General features: G+C 44.8%; 1 long non-coding RNA gene across 1 annotated transcript; it reads left to right on the forward strand.

Annotated features, from left to right (window-relative positions):
- Positions 1-71: 71 nt before the first annotated feature.
- LOC139042046 (uncharacterized) lies at positions 72-14127 on the forward strand. The gene is made up of 5 exons (XR_011498248.1): positions 72-284; positions 1390-1474; positions 2544-2616; positions 6309-6394; positions 8127-14127. It is a non-coding gene; the product is annotated as an uncharacterized lncRNA (long non-coding RNA).
- Positions 14128-17212: the final 3085 nt, after the last annotated feature.

A 17212-nucleotide genomic window follows, 5' to 3' on the forward strand; every position in this document is an offset into this window, starting at 1 on the left:
CACTCCTGCTGCCTCCTACTGAATAAGAACCTTGGAAACAACTGTGTTTATTTGTCTAAGTGCCAGCATTGTACTGTAGTGGCTAAGAGAGTAGGATCAGAGCTAGATGGGCTGGAGTTGAATCAGAATTTTGCCTCCCGTGTCTTGTGTAAATGGAAACAAGTTGCTTGGGTTTTGGACTCCAGTTTCCCCATCTGAATAATAGAATAACGAAGTGTTAAACTCATAGGGCTGATGATTAAATGAGCTAATATGAAAACCGTCTGGACAGCGCCTGGCACACAGTAAGTGCTCAATACACGGAAACTCTGATTATATATGGTCTTTGTTGGGGGATGGGCGTAAGACACAGACTGTGGTTCAGCTAGTCCAGCGGGCAAGACAGATGTAGACATAATTGGAATCGGGACCGATGGTGACAGCAGGCAGGAGGCAGAGCAGCAGCACAGAGGCAGAGTGACGCGTGATTAATTAGAGCCACTCGTTGTTGTGGTCCTAGATCTTTGGTCTTTCAGGCTCTGGTAAGAGTCTTTACAGCAGCAGGATTTTCTTCCCTTTCCCTCAGGGTTTCAGGCATACACAAGAATTATGAAATCTGGTTGGGGAGTTTCATGATTGTGTATTTCCTGACAGCTTGGTAAAAATTTAACACTTGAAAGGGCAGAGCAGAGAGAGTAGCAAAGGTTCTTTGTCTGGGCTTCTTGAAAATTTAGCATCAGTTAGATCTTTAGGCTAACACAATAGAAACTTGATCAGGAGGTGGAAAGTCATGAAAGGAGGGTGCGGGAGGTGCGTTCATACTCTATGTGGGCAGTTCCTCATATTTTAATTACACTGAATCTTAGGAATCTGTTGAAAATTAGTCTTTTATTGATGAGCATGAACTGTCAGATTTATAAGTAAACGTCTATGTATATGAAAGTATATGTAAAAGTCAAGAAAGAGAGTGAGAGAGAGCAAGGGAGAGAAAGAGAGAATGAATTTGAAGCAGAAAACTAGGTCTCCAAATATGAAGGGGCCAAAGGGAGAGCAAATCAAATGGAGAAACTGATGCACATGCTGTGTCTTATCTCCTAGCAGAGCATCTGGTGCATAGTAGGCATTCAACGAATATTTGTTTAATGTGAATAAATAGATGGTTTGTATTCTAGTTCATGTAGGGGAGGAGGACATTTCCTCCCCCAAATGGGGGTTCGTCTGGCCGGAGAACGAATTAAATTCACATGAGACAGAATAGCAAGAGAAAATTAAACAAAGCTTTATCAGGAGCCATGGCCCGGGGCCTTTCTTCCCGAAGGAAGAAAGGGCACCGAAGAAGTGGGGTGCACTTAGTGGTTATATACCCCCAAACAGGGTGTTTCACATATGATTGAAATGTCCCTTTTACAGTAGTCACGAGGCCGCTCTGTCAGCACAGAACTCGATGGAAACGACAGATAGGTCTGCTGTCCCAGTGAACGCCGTGGGGTGGCAGGTGTGTTGCCTCGGGCTGGGGGGGGGGGGTGGTCATAGATGAGTGCCACAATCGGTTCCCAGCCTAAAGAAAGATGCTTAATCTTTAAGGAGATGCCAACGTTGGGAGGGGGAGGGAAGTCAGTTACAGGAGGTTACCAGACTAGCACAATAAACTGCAGATTTTAGTCCTTGCCTTTGGTATTGATGAAGAGTTTTTGGAGAGAAGGTCATCTCCTTTCTTCTTCCTGGTACGAGAGGGAGGCACCTTTTACAGATAGAGATTTACCTTACAAATGTAAACGTGTCCTAACAAAGGGCAAGTTCCATTCCTCAGAGCCTCCTTCCCTGTCCCAGTTTATCAAAAGCAATCAGCCTCAAATAATCCTGATGCCAAAGAGACACATCTTGGGGTGGCCAGTTCCAGGTCCCCACATTCATAGGTTGAAGACGACCTCTATGGCCCTCAGATTCTGGGTTTAAGTTTACCCCTGGAGGGTTTACTCAGGAAGACAGTGATAACTGAGACCACCTTTGTCATGTATTCCCAAGAGCAGGTGTCTGTCCTTGCAAAGAACAACCCAGAGGACCTGGGGGTGATGTGAGCCCACCTTGGCTGCACGTTAGAATCACCTGGGGAAGTTTTGAAACACACAGCTGCCAGGCTGGACCTCTCTGCAGACCAGTGAAACCGAATCTGTAGGGGTGGGGCCTGGGTGGTGGCCTTTTTCGTCTCAATCACTGCCCAGGTGATTCTAATGGGATCCAGGGGTGAGAAGTACTCCACTAAGGGATCTACAGGAGGGCTGGAGGAGTCTGCCAGAGACCTCTGCACATAGTTGGCCAGAGGTAAACCACAGGTTTTTCCCGAAGGAGCGTGTGGAAGTGTGTCAGTCACCCTTTAGATTTCCAGGGTCGTTTTCTGAGAGACCTCTCTGAGCTTGGACTGAAGACATCCCAGCACAAGGACAGGAAGGGCGCCGGGAGGGTGGATGCAGAGGAAGGAGCTAAGCTTCAGTAACTGGAACAGGCACTGAGCTTTCAACTACTTCGTTGCTGTAATTTTGTGATTTCGCATACCCTGAGACTAGGTACCAAGAGGAGAGTGTGAGGGAGAGAAGGGCGCTGAGGAATCCTGGAGCTCCGGACCTTGCCTCATTGAAGGTACTGGGCTGGGTCAGCAGGAGGTTCAACTGCCTGTTGCAAAGGCTGCAAGCTTTCCCTGAGACCCGGCTCCCACAGTGCGCTGGCTGCACCGCACCCTGCGACTCCCACTGTCACTCTACAGCAAGCCCATTAAGATGATCAAAGAGTCATCGGAGAGTTGTGAGCAGCTCTGGAGGGTCCGTGGAATGTGACTGTGACCTTGGGAGCACATTTCGTCTTGCCCTGAACCAAACTTCTGAGGGACAATTCACTGGTATTTTCAACAGGATGGGGGTATCAGTCACCAAATAGCTTGGAGCACTCCTCTAGTTAGCAAACAGCATCCTGAAAAGACATTAGAAGTTTCTATAGGCAGCCTGTCTCATTTGAGATCTAAGCGCTCCCTTAGTGAAGGATGTTGTTGGGTTCCATGCTGAGTTTGGGGAGATCAGAGAAAACGTAGGCTTAGGGAAGGAAATTTTCATTGTACTTGAATCAGAAGAATTAGATTATCAACATAAACCCTTCTCTAACCGGCATTTGAGCTAACACTCTGCTTCCTGCTGGCTGCCTCCTTCTCCAGAATCTCTCTGCAACCCTTCCCCCTACTCCACCTTGGTCCCTTCCCTCTCTCCCTCTCTCCTCCCTCCCAACAATTCCATCTCAACCACATGCGCTTGATAGAATCTCGCACATGGGCACATTTATTATTGACCGGCTTCTTTATCTTGGATAGTATGTCACCAGTAGTCAACACTACAGCTCTTGAAGGTAGTTTCACAGATTTAAGATGAAGAAACAGTATCCATATAGTTCTGGAGTCAAGAAAGTCTGATAGCCAGCCAGTGAAAAAAAGCAGACTGTTGTTGGAGGGTGGAATTTTCCTCCCTGGAGCCGGCTTGGACTTTAGATATGAAACATTTGATTTATAGTTTCTATTTCACTCCACTAGAAGACTCGGCTTACCCTTATTGGAAGGTCGAATGTGTTGGGTTCTTTAGCTAAGGTAGCTGTTAAAATTTATTTCACAGTCAAGGAAAGGGGCACTTGTTATTCACCATGTTGCCATTTTAATTATGATTTTCCTGGCGTCATTTTTAACAAGAATAACCTAAGGCCTGCAAGGAGTGATTTCCCTTAATCAGTTCTTAAACCCGCCCTCCCCCCTCCAACTAACCGCCAGAGCTGGAGCTACACAGATGAAATGAAATGGAGAATTGAGCAATTACCTGAGGATCTGAGCAGCGTAGAGTCAGCTGTCAATTAGAATAGTTCAATTAAAAACTCCTCTTTTCGGGGGCTGGCCCCGTGGCCGAGTGGTTAAATTCGCGCGCTCCGCTGCAGGCGGCCCAGTGCTTCGTTAGTTCGAATCCTGGGCGCGGACATGGCACTGCTCATCAGACCACGCTGAGGCAGCGTCCCACATACCACAACTAGAAGGACCCACAGCGAAGAATACACAACTATGTACCGGGGGGCTTTGGGGAGAAAAAGGAAAAAAATAAAATCTTTAAAAAAAAAAAACTCCTCTTTTCTCTCTTCTTTTTGCTCCGTAGAATTACCACCTTAACTCTGGCCACTCTGTCTGCCCCATGTTGAAGCTCTTCCTTACCCTTCTGGCCCTGCCGACCCCAGAGCCCTTGACTGGATGGCCTTGGCCTCTCATCTCTACTCCTCTTGGGGAGAGGCCTCACATTCATCATCCCCCAGTTGAGTGGGCTCAGAATTGAGCACTCCCTCATGGCAGGCTGACCCCTGATTTCTCATGTCGTTTCCCGAGTATGAGTCCGCATCCCCCTTGCCTTCTCAGATTGTCGGCCTGGGCTTCTAGAACTTTCCCCATTCTGAGACTCTCTTTGCACACCTTGTTGGCTCCTCAGACTCTTTTACTGATGGGGATGCTACTTAGTTTTGCCAGCTTCCCTCACTGGGGACTGATGCCTGACCCTGGCCAGTGTGAGGAGGGGGCCTGCTCCCAGGCACAGTGCTCTCAGATAAGGGCGTCCAGCCCCAGAGGCCTTCTGAGTACAGCTGTGTAGCCTCCAGTTGGGACCTCCAAGGACTTCCTTTTCATCGCAGTGTCAAGCACTTGTCTGCATTTTGATTAGAGATAGCCAATTCCACATTTGACGGATCCTCCACTGTCAGCCACATCTTCTTCTTGGCACCAGTCTGGTTGTGGGCCTAAATATCATTCCTCTGGCGTGTTTTTCTGGGAATACGAGGCACCGTACTAGACATTTATTTATTTGTTAACATGTATTCACTTAATACATGTTTATTGAGCAGCAAGTATTCCCAAGCCCTCTGCTAGCAGCTGGGCACTCAGAGTTCAACAACATGTACTTCTTACCCTTGAGGAACATGTGTAGTTCGCTGGGGCTGCCATAACAAAGCACCACAAACTGGGTGGCTTAAACAACAAAAATTTATCTCACAGTTCTGGAAGCTGGAACTCTGAGATCAAGGTGTTGGCAGGATTGATTCCTTCTGAGGGCCGAGAGGAAGAATCTGATCCCGACCCCTTTCCTAGGCTCGTTGATGGCCATCTTCTCCCAGTGTCTTCACATCGTCTTCCCTTTATGCACGTCTGTGTCTGCGTCCAAATTTCCCCTTTCTCTAAGGACATCAGTCATATTGGATTAGGGACCCACTCTGCTCCAATATGACTTTATCTTAACTAATTACATCTGCAATGACCCTATTTCCAAATAAGGTCACATTTGGAGGTACTGGGGGTTAGGCCTTCAACATATTGTTTTGGGGGGACTCAATTCAACCCTTAACGGTGTGCATCATTTTATTGGGGCGATGATGATAGTGAGACATGTATATATATGTTCACTGTGGATCCAGTGGGTTGACTAGTTCCTTTTCTTCACTTTTCAGAGCAAACACACCCTCAAGATAGCTAAAATTTATAAAGTGCTAACCATGTACCAGGATCTGTTTGTATTTCTTTTTTTTTTTTTTTTAAAGATTTTATTTTTTTCCTTTTTCTCCCCAAAGCCCCCCGGTACATAGTTGTGTATTCTTCGTTGTGGGTCCTTCCAGTTGCGGCATGCGGGACGCCGCCTCAGCGTGGCTCGATGAGCAGTGCCATGTCCGCGCCCAGGACTCGAACCAACGAAACACTGGGCCGCCTGCAGCGGAGCGCGCCAACTCAACCACTCGGCCACGGGGCCAGCCCCTATCTGTTTGTATTTCTTGAGCACTTACTCTGTGTTGAACACTTTTCAGTGATTTACATGCACGGACACAATCCTAGGAAGAAACCGAGGCCCTGAGAGGTTAAATAAACAGCCTAACTCCAATGTGCTTGACAAGTGCTTAACACTGCAATGAAGAGGAAGTCCTTGGAGGTCCCAAATGGAGAGAAGCAGACCAGGCGTATTTTGTGGGAACTGAATCACTTACACCTTCTCCCCCACCTCCCAGCGACACTGGGCTCTGCCATGGAGGATCTCTCCATTGCTTTAGGCTCCACCCCCTACAGGGCCTGGCTCAGAGGGATTACCATGTGAGGAAGCTCTCTGAGTCGGGCAGTGCAGAAGCCCTACTGCTCCAGGCTTCTAATCCTTGTGGTCAGAACCTCTGCCCCTATGTGCCCTTAAAATAAGCACCTCCAATTTATCTCAGGTCCTGTTTATTGCCTTCACTATATCTGTCAAATATAATCCTCATTCATTTGCTAACTCATTTGTACACAGAGTGTAAGCCCCATGAAGCAAGGACCAGCATCGCTGGTGCCTAGCACTCTACCTGGCCCACAAAGACATTCCGGAATGACCTTCTGGTAAGTGGATTTTGCTACAGATAAAGCAGATTTCTTTGGGGACGTCTCAGAAATGAGATTTTATTTTTTTTCCAAGTGCAGGGCACAAAATGACTCTAGGAACTCATATATTAAATAAGTACCAATGGGACATTTAGAGCATCATTACTCATCCCCAGCACAGCTGTGGAAGACACTGAAGATGTGGCTTTCTACACCAAAGCCATATTACAGGATTTATTGATAACTATCATCCTAAGTGGAGCAAAGAACCTTCACACAGCTCTAGCAGTGTAGCTACAGGTGTCAGTTTCACTTAAAGTACTGCCTTCCCATCCAGGGCTCCATCAGCATTTTCTCTCCTAACAGCAGCTCACTCCCACTGCTCTGTGAGAAGAGGCCAATATTCAAGGCAAACTTGACCGGACTGAGTTCATGTGTGGGAGGGTGATGTAATTCACGGACACTCCGCTCGGCTGAGGTGGTAGAGCGGAGAGGGTGGGGCTGGCAGCCGGAAGGCCTGTGTTCTTACTCTGGGCCACAGGCAGCTCACCATTTATGTTGAGATCGAGTGTCCTCATGTGGAAAAAAGGGCAAATGATTCCTGCCCAGCGTGCCTCACCAACCACTGCAGGGTTCAATTAAGATAATGCACAGATAAGTGCTTCTGGCCCAGCATACACACATGTAAAGAATAATTACCTGGGAGCAGCATGGTGTAGTGGAAAGGGCAGGAGCGTTGGTATTTGACAGGCCTGGGCTCAAATCCTGATTCTGCTACCAATTAGCTGTGACTTTAGCTCTTTAAAAATCTCCGTGCTTCAGTTTTGTCGTCTGTGAAATGGGGAGAACAACACCAACCTTGCCTGTTTATGAGGGTTAGAGGGAATGGTGTGAGGGGCTCTCGGTACATAGTCGGTGTAATAGTAATATTTTTCCCATTCATTTTACTTGGTCACTTAATCAGATAACGCCATTCTATCAGTTTTCGATTGCCGTCATGACAAATTACCACAAATTAAGCTGCTTAAAACAGTACAGATCTATTGTCTCACAGATCTGGAGGTCAGAAATCCAGCGGGCTCGGTCGGGTTGGTTTCTCTGCCTGTCTCACAGGCTGAAGTCAAGGCGTTGGCAGGTCTACCACCAAGCAGGATAGTCTGCTTCTGGGCTCATTCCATTTGTTGGCAGAACTGAGTTCCAGGTGATTGTAGGACTGAGGTCCCCCTTCCCTTGCTGGCTGGCGGCTGAGGGATTGTTCTCAGCTGCTAGGGGCCACCCGTACTCCTTGGCTCGTGCCTCCTTCCTCCATCTTCAAGGCCAGCAGTGGCAGGGGCAGTCCTCACATTTCATCACTCTGACCCCCTCTTCTGCCTCTCCCCTTTTTAAAGGCCTATGTGATTACACTGGGCCCACCCCGGTAATCCAGGATAATCCACGGTCCTGTCTTCAAATCAGGAACCTTAATTTCATCTGCAAAGCCCCTTTTGCCATGTAACCATATTGTACCAATGTAATACATTCACAGGTTCCAGGGATGAAAATATGGACATCTTTGGGGGCCAGTATTCTTCCCACCACAGCCATATGTTGATATCCTACTGTTTTGTATGTATTAACAATGTCTCCTCCGCAAGATCTAATATTCAAAGTAATTAGCTCAATGCCTGGCATAGAGTAAGCTCTTGACCAATATTAGTTTCTGTTTTTGCTATTGATAAGCAGATGACAATAAGTCTCTTTTTCTCCACAGATCCTAGGAAACCCACCTGGCTGAGAGATACCTCCTGTACTGCTTATCTTCGATTTTCTCCAGAAAGCCTTTCTGATCTCAGTGCTTGCCCACCAGGCTGGGTTCAGGGCCAGTCTTCTGTGTTACCGAATCATAGTCCCCATCTTGTTTAATTGTCCCTGTCTCTTTCCTTGTAACTTTTTTACCAGACTCTGAGCTTTTTGAGGATAGAAACTAACATTTTTTCTGGTATCATTTAGTAGAGTGTCCGGTACATAGTAGATACTCAATAAGTGTTTATTGAATAAATGAATGACGAGAAAATCTATTGCACTCTTAAAAACAATTGATCAAATAACAGCTGGTTGGGATGCCTCCCTTAAACGAGAGATACGGAAACATTCCTTCGAGAAGGGTTAATGCATGCACATGGATGCCGTACTTCCTAGGAGAATTATCTTTACACAGAGGTTTCTTGAAAAATAAATATAGGTTGTGTTCGTGAATTGTCTAGATCCAGATCTTTTGGGGGAAGGCAGTTCTGAAATTGCTGCAGACTCCTGGCAACTATTTCACTTGGAGTTTACGGAATGATTTTGTCACTTTTTTTTATCTGAATGCATCAGGGAACAGACACACACAGTATTCAAAGAAAGCCACATCAGCTTGGCTTACTTCTCATTTGCATACTTACTGGGACTTATTATATCTAACAGCAAAATTGGACCCAGTGTTATTTCTCTTGGAAATGCACAAGTAGCTCTTCCTTCTGCTTTTTTCCCCCAGTATGTCGAATGCTCATTTTCTATCCATTTTGTGAAGTACCCTAACAATACTGCAAAGAGTTAGGGACAATAACGATCAAATAAGAGCAAGGTTCATTGGCAAGTACATTTACTGTTGCTCCATGCGTGTTTGTTTTCTGTACTTTAAAATTTTGCCTATTTCAGTTTGTCAGTCGGCCCACGTTGACTCAGATCAGCCGGGAGGCCGGCTCGTCTTGCCTGGGCCAGCATCCTTTCACAGCTGTCTGGAGCTTGGCCGGTCCTTTGCAATGATTGCTCCCGCTCAGGGACTTTGGTCTTTTGATACTTATTTTTAGGTTCAATATAGTCTCCATTATTTTAAAGGAATAGTTTTATTATCTGAAACGAACAACCACAAATGGAAAATTGGAGCCAAATCACAGGCCTCAGGACCCAGATGAGGAATAAAGAAAAATTGTTTATAGCCATAAATGCTTTCTTTGCAGTTTTCCTTCTGTCTATCAGGCTGGGGTACGTTTGCTATGATCACAGACTGGTGATTGGGCATCAGATTATGTCTTGGTGTTACAAATGTGCTGCCCTCTATTGGGAGTCTGGAATCCTAATTTCCTTTGGATTCAGCACTCCATTTTGGGATTGTGGACCAGCTCAGATGTGAGTCTCGTATGTATCATGGGATAGTTTTAGTGAAGTCAGTTCTCAACGGCCACCTCTGATTGATCTTGCTTGCACAATTACTTTCAATTCAGCAAATATTTATTGAACACTCACTGTGTGCCAGACATCACATGAGGCACCTGATAGGTGCGCAGATGCCTAAGACGTAGTTCCTGATTTCAAGAAGCTTATGACTTGGTAAAGGAGACAGACTTATACACAAATAAGTAGAATAGAAAGCTGACTCTGTGAAGTTCCATGGCTCCAAGGAATTTTAAGTGCTGTGTAGGCAGAGGCACGGCCAAGGAGAGTCCGGACTTAGTACTGGACCAATTGTTGGCTCTGTGCCTGACATAAGGTAGGTATTTCACTGTGTGGTGTGCATGATTTTGGGAAGGTGACACAATTAGAACATGGAGGTCAGGAAGGGCTGCGTAGGAAGGGACGCAACCAGAACCTCATTGGCATCTTCTTTTGCTCACGCTCTGAGCCTTACAAGAACCGTGATGGGTGACTTCAGCATCAGCACAGTAGGGTGGCAGCATGATCAGGAGCAACACACTGATGGAGTGTCCAGCAAGACCTTGTTCATGAACAGACATGGCAGACTGGTGTCACACATAGCAGTACTGTGCAAGTCTGAATATGTGTATGTAGAGGCCCAGTTTACTGAGTCTGGAGAGCGGGCAATGGGGGACCCAACCACACCAGCCACCCAGGTCCCTTTCCTAGCCTAGAGTTCTTGCTCCAGTGTGACCCCTCTCTAGGAATTCACTCCTCCACAAAGTCTCTGAACAAAGAAAAGTTTTAGCTGCAGTTGAGGCAAGCTTTGCAGCAGGGCCTACAAGGCCTTCCTTGATCTGGGCCTTGACTATCATCCGTATCTCCCCACTTGGAACTGCTCCTCCACCCCTCTGCTTCCTCTGACTGATCCAAGCTGCTATAGTTTCTTCTTATACCTCCATGCCTTTGCACCACCTTTCTGTCTGCTTGGAATGACTCTTACAGAAAGGTCCTACATATCTTTTAAGATGTAGCTCAAAGGCTACCTCTTTTGCAAAGCATACTTTGGCCTTTGTAGACAGTGAAGCATCCCTCTGAATCTCCATAACCCTTGGTCATATGTCTGTCCTCGTACTTACTCCAATTCTCCAACTAGTTGGCTCTATGGTCATCTCCCCAGAGGTCAAATACTCTGTCCTATTGGTCATTTTAGTCCTAGGGGCCTAACACAGTGCCTGGCATGTAGCTAGCATTTAGTGAATGATTTTTTAATAAATGAAGTGGATTTGTTGAAAAACTCTACCCGAAGAAAGGATTAATGGAATGCTTTTTATCTCTTATGTATAAATGTCTACCACAGTAAGATGGGCCCATTCTCCATAACCTGTAGTGGATCTCAAGGACTGACAAAGGGAGAACCCTTCTCAGAGAGCGGAGGAAGGAAAAGGCCAAGCAGGCAAAGCCAGAAGGCTCTTTAGCAGACAAGGAGAGCAGAAGGGGTGTGAATATTTGTTCACAGCTGGTCTTGTGAAATGCCTGATGAAAAAGGAATTTGTGTTAGAATAATTTTGGGAAATGCTATTTACTCTTTTATATTCATTCATCTCTTCATTTAACAAATATATTTAAATGCCTACTATGTGCTAGGCATTGGTGTAGACACTAGAGATACAGCAGTGGACAGCACAGATCAAAGTCCCTGTCCTCATGGATCTTACATTCTATCTAGTGTGACAGACAGGCAATCAAAAAATAAGAACTTGAAGTTCGTAGTGTTTTAGAGAAGGTATTAACTACTACGGAGAAAAAAAATAAAGTGGGAAAGAATATTGAAAGTGTTGGGGAGTGGAGTGTTGGAGTTTTGAAGGGGAGGTCAAGGAAGTTCTCATCAGAAGGTTACATTTGAGTAAAGACCTGAAAGCAGAGAGGGAATGAGGTGGGTGAATCTCTGGCTAGAGAGCAAGCCAAAGAGAGGGAGCTGTGTGTGCCCAGGGTTTAGAGAGAAGAGTTTGGAGGCCAGTGTGGCTGCAGCCCAGGAAGGAGGGGAGAAGATGGAAGATTTGGGTAGAGAGGTCACTGAAGAGTGATCGTGTAGAGTTTCAGGTCATAGAAGGACTCTGGCTTTCATCCTGAGTAAAAGAAGAGGTCATTGCTCATCATTGCCAAAACCCATCAAAAGAAGGGTTTTGAGGAGAGGAACTGGGCATGGAGAGAAAGAATCAGATGAAATGGGTATTTAAGAAGCTTAGACTCTACAGGGTTTGATGGCCTATTAGCTATTGCGGGTGATGAACAAGATTGTATGATAACCCTGAGGGTTCTGGCTTAAATTGGATTTTCTGTGATTACCTGCATCCCTTAGAGAGGGCAACCAATGCACGCTGCAAACTAACAATCTATGCAATTAACTTTTATTTTTAACATGGTTCAAGTTATATTCTAATGAAGAAAAATGTGAACTGATTTAATGTTCAGACAATGTTCCCTTCCACTTTTGTTATTCATAAGTTCATATTAGTTTTTTATTAATAGAAAAACATTTTAAAAAGGTACTCGATAGAGTGACTATGATGAACTGCTTGAATGTGTGGGGGATTATCATGGTATTTTCTTTAATATTAACAGCTATATTTTGGAATTGAGTTGTTCTAATCTTTTATATGGAGAGTGCAGATTTAAAAAAAAAGCAGATTATACTGACCTGGAAACCATTCCTAGTGGTTGGGTTAAGGACCTTGGATATATGCTTAGGCCCTGTTCTCCAACATTGGGAAAAGGTGGCCTACACTTCTAACGTTGCTCATTTTGATTTTTCTATGTTCAGAATGCTGGTATTCCTTTGGCTCCTCCATGGACCCTGGAAAGAAGGCATGTTTCTCTAGTGTAGCTCTGGGATGTTTGAAGCCTTTTACCTTTTTAAATAGCCTCGAGCTTGCAATAGTGGCATCTCCCAAATAGCTTAGGCTCCAAACACCAAAATGAGAAGCAGAACCAAGTTGTCTAGGGTCTTGTGAATGATGCTTAATGTCACCTCTTGTCTGCTAATGAGGCACAGAGGAAAGACCTTCAGTTTGACATCTAGTTAATTCTTAAGAATAAAATGAACATTTTTTTTTTTTTAAAGATTTTATTTTTTCCTTTTTCTCCCCAAAGCCCCCCGGTACATAGTTGTGTATTCTTCGTTGTGGGTTCTTCTAGTTGTGGCATGTGGGACGCTGCCTCAGCGTGGTCTGATGAGCAGTGCCATGTCCGCGCCCAGGATTCGAACTAACGAAACACTGGGCCGCCTGCAGCAGAGCGCGCGAACTTAACCACTCAGCCACAGGGCCAGCCCCTAAAATGAACATTTTTTGAGTAGTAAATATTGGTTCTGTTCATAAATATTTCTAGTTTTCTTCCCTCTAGGCATATTTAGTAGGATTAAACTTCCCAATCTGCCTTATGAAAAAGTAGTCATGTGACTTACTTTGGCCAATGAACCGTAAGTGGAAATGACTTGTCTGGATGGAAGTCAGTAAGAGCCACTGTATTATTTGCCATGTTCCCTTTCCCTTGTCATGGCGACCAGTGGTCCTCCAGACGATACAGGCTCCGTCAGTTTCTGGTCATGAGAATCCTTTATTTACATCATTTTAAAATGCTGCTTACATTTTCTGATTACCATATGTTCCTTGTGGAGAATTTTGAAAATACAGAAAAGTATGAAAAAGGAATAAACATCCACTGAAATCACCTACACAGAAATAATTTCTGTTAAAATGTTGATGTATTTTCTTTCTTTCTCTCATATATATATTAAATTTTAAAAATTGGGATCACATTACATATACAATATTGCCTTTTTGCTTCATAGTATATCATAGTTTTTAAAACACATAAATTTGCTGCATAATATTAACTAGTGAAGGAATGTTGCAATCTATTTTTATATTTATATTGTATATTTTATATTTATATTATACAATTTATAACAAAGTAATTTTTTTGTACTTTTTCTTGTACTTTTTTGGACTTTTTCTTGTTGAAAATAACTTCTCAATGAAACATTTGTACCCAGCCTTGCTTGGATTACTGCTTATGTCCATAGGGTGGATCCTAGAAGTGGAAGGCCATGGAATATGCATATTTTCAAGACTTTTGCTACATACTGCAGGATTGCCCAGGAGAAGGGTTGTACCAATGAACACTCCAGCAGTGAGAGATGGGCCATCTCACCACCCTTGTTGAGTAGTAGAGTTCCTTTTAATCTCTGTTAATTTGATAGGTGAAAATGCTATCTTGTTGTTTTATATTTGCATTTCTTTGATTGTAAGTGATGTTGAACATTTATTTCATATGTTTATGAGTCATTTGCATTTTTTCTTCTGGGAATTGTCTAAATGGATTCTCGAGCCCCGCCAACACCAAACTGTTAAGCAGAAAGCAACACAGGAGGCAGGCAGCGCCGCTCGGTTGCCAAGGAGCCTCAGCGTTCGTTTTGAAGTATGACTGTTCAACAAGCTTCTCTTATTCCCTCTCATCTTCTTGTTTTGATTATTTTCTCTCCAGTCATCTCCCTCCACAGGCCATGTCTCCCTCAAGCCTTCGTCCCCCTCCAAGCATGTTATTGCACCGGGCTCCAGTCATGGCTAAATCTGAAATTTTGGAGACAAAGGGACGAATGTGACCAAAGTTAGTTTTGAGTGAAACAGAATGATTGTGGCAAAATCCATCACGTGTTCCCCTTACGAAGGTCCCTCCCTACCAACTGATATGTTCCCATGGCAGAGGCAGTGGGCACACCCTCTCCTTGAGAGTCAGTGATGAAGAGCACAGCCTGCTTCTCTGGCTTTAGGCTTGAATCCCTGGTGGTAAAGGTGAAATTACTCTTCCTGGAAGCATTCTTATTTATTTCATAGATGTTGCATTACCCTCGATTGTCTGTTTGGTGCTTTTAAGAAGGGAGAAGAAAGAATCTAAATTTCCCCAAAGTGAGTATTACTTTTTAGCTAGTGTGAGATAAAAGACAGATCGAAATGGAGCCAGAGGGAGCTGCCCTTCACCCTCCATCTTCATTGGAGTTGGAGGCTCACATTGGTATGTCAGGCAGCAGCTGGCAGCCTCTTTTATCATCATTAATTGTCCGCTGAGTTGTCACAAGGAGAGACTAGAATTCAGGTTTAATTACATCTGTATCATCTCCGATAAAGTTCGGGAGATTCTGGTGGTGCAAAAGAGGCGTGGGCCAGTGATGTGCCAAGGATACTCCGTGAAGCAGAAACCGTGTGTATCCTTGAGGGGAAAGGTGAATTAGCTGAATTCCGAGGGAAGTAAGGCTTTCTCAAGGCTGGGCAGCTCTCCTGCGATGTTGTGGAGGGGAGGGGTAGAAGGGAAGCCGCTAGCGGCATTGAGCTGGTTAAGGGTAGTTTAGTTTCTATGGGGCAGGTGCAGGGGGCCTTCCCAGGGAACGAGCAAAGATTCGTTGAAGGAAATTTCCTCGTTATTATGGATAATAACCTACTGCCAGTCAGGGAGCAAAGAAATACATTAGGTTTTAGATAAAACAGTGGCACTCCCACTTCTTTTATGGGCTAGATCTCTTTGGATGGGCTCTGATTTAGTCCTGGAAATACTGGTGCAGAGTGAGGCTTAAGGGACAATGAAGCTGGCTTTGGTTACAGCGAGAACTGATGTGCAGCTTAAGGGAAATTGCAAGGGGCAGGTGGCACGGGAGCTGAGTGTATCGGAAGCTCATTGTTTCACGGAAGAAGTCAGCAAGTGCTAAGAGCCTTTGCTGCACTTGTGACAATGGCCCCCCTGCCTAGCTTAGCCCACAAGGTCTCCTGATCGTTTATCAACCCTTAGGGTCCTCTCGTTCTGCTTCTGGTCATTTAGTTACTGAGCAACATCTGAGCTTTGTACCTCAGGTAGAGCTTTGGCCCCTGCTCCATTTCCCTTCATTGGCGCCTGGGTCTTGTGCTAAGAACGTTAACCACTCAGCTTCATCTCAACTCTCGCTTCCTGAAAGAAAATCTGAAACCATCTCATGAGCCATCTCTTGTGGAATTAAGTGCTTTCAAAGAATCATATAGATAGGCCATCTGGCCCTCTGCTTTTCAAAAGGATAATTTCAGTGCTACTCCCACATCTTAAGAAGAGCAATTTATTTTAGTCCTTAGGCCCTCTTTCAGCCTTAAAAAAAATAGTAGGTCACGTAAATGAAACCTGAGAAATCTAAAAATAATAATTGTATTTGTGTGCATGTGTCTCTGTAATACTACACACAACAAAAGGGTTTTGTACACATTTGAAGTCTCCAGTAAGAGAAACTCTTCCCAATCTAAAGTTTGTGGTCTCTTATGTTAAGCTTCTCATTCAAACCACAAAACTAATCTTTGCTCTGATTTTTATAGCCAGGAACAAAACTCACAGGGGTAACTTTGGAAAAACAAGTAAATCAAATTCAGAGCTCTAAGAATTTAAAATACGTGTTGACCAAGAACAGATACATAAGAGGATTAAAACAGAATACGAGATATATATAGGCATACCAGAGTGTGCATTGATTGGAAGTTTCTTGAAGCCAGAGGCTCTACATTTGTACTTCTATCCAACAATCCTAGGCACAGGGTAGCTGCTCAACAAATATGTATGGAATGTGGAAAGTATTTATTGAATGTGTTAAACAGCTTTCGCAGTTACCACATACCCTGGTGGACCAATTCTGTTAACTGCGATATGAGCAGAAGTGGAAGGAGCTGCTGTGTGCTGAAACACGGAGCTGTGGCTGAGCTCGTCCCAGTTCATGGAGCCTTCCAGAGCCACCCGTGAGGTACGGAGAGCACCTGCCCCCAGCCCTAGGGCTGGGCCTTTGTGCTGCAGGGGCTGGCAGCTGGTATAACAGCAGACCTCCGATCATGGAGGAGGATATATATGCACATGCAACCATGGAGGGGAGTCAGGTAGTCACTTTTGTTTGTCTCCCACTGCCTTTCCAGGTCCACTCTGTGGGACTAATTTTTTCTTTGTCCCCCGGTGAAATACAGACACATGCTATGACACATGACACATGCTACAAGCCAGAGTAGCACAAAGAGTTCTCCCATCACTTCTAGGCATGCAGCATCATCTTAGGGTGGTAATTAACATATCTGCTCCCGTGCTATAGTTAAAACTCTAATTTTGTTTTAAAAGAAAAAATTCTCCCAGTTCACACTTATTCTAGGCAGGAGGCCCTCATGGGGACAGGGGATGTTCTCAGCCCCTTATCTCTCCTCTCTCCTCACCCGGCACTTCTAATTTTCCTTCCACGTTCCACTAAGTCTTGGGTTCTGACTAGGGAGATCATACATCCTGGTTTACTCGGGCTGGTCCCAGTTGCTTGTTGCCCGGACCTAGTTATGAATAGTTCCCCTTTGTATCAGGGCTCTTGAGAGAAATAAAACCATATATATAAAATATAGGTATAATATTTATAATTGGCTCACACGATTGTGGGGGCTGGCAAATCCGAAATTTGTAGGGCAGGCTGGCAGGATGGAAACTCTAGCAGGATTTCTATGTCTACAGTCTTCAGGCAGAATTCCTTCTCTCTGGGAAACCTTACTTTTTGCACTTAAGGCTTTCGACTGTTTGGATGAGGCCTGCCCAAGGGAGTGAGGGTACTCTGCAGCACTTAGAGTCAGCTGATTGTCAGTGTTA

This window comes from Equus asinus, chromosome 25, assembly GCF_041296235.1.
Source record: "Equus asinus isolate D_3611 breed Donkey chromosome 25, EquAss-T2T_v2, whole genome shotgun sequence".
NCBI classification, from domain to species: Eukaryota; Metazoa; Chordata; class Mammalia; order Perissodactyla; family Equidae; genus Equus; species Equus asinus.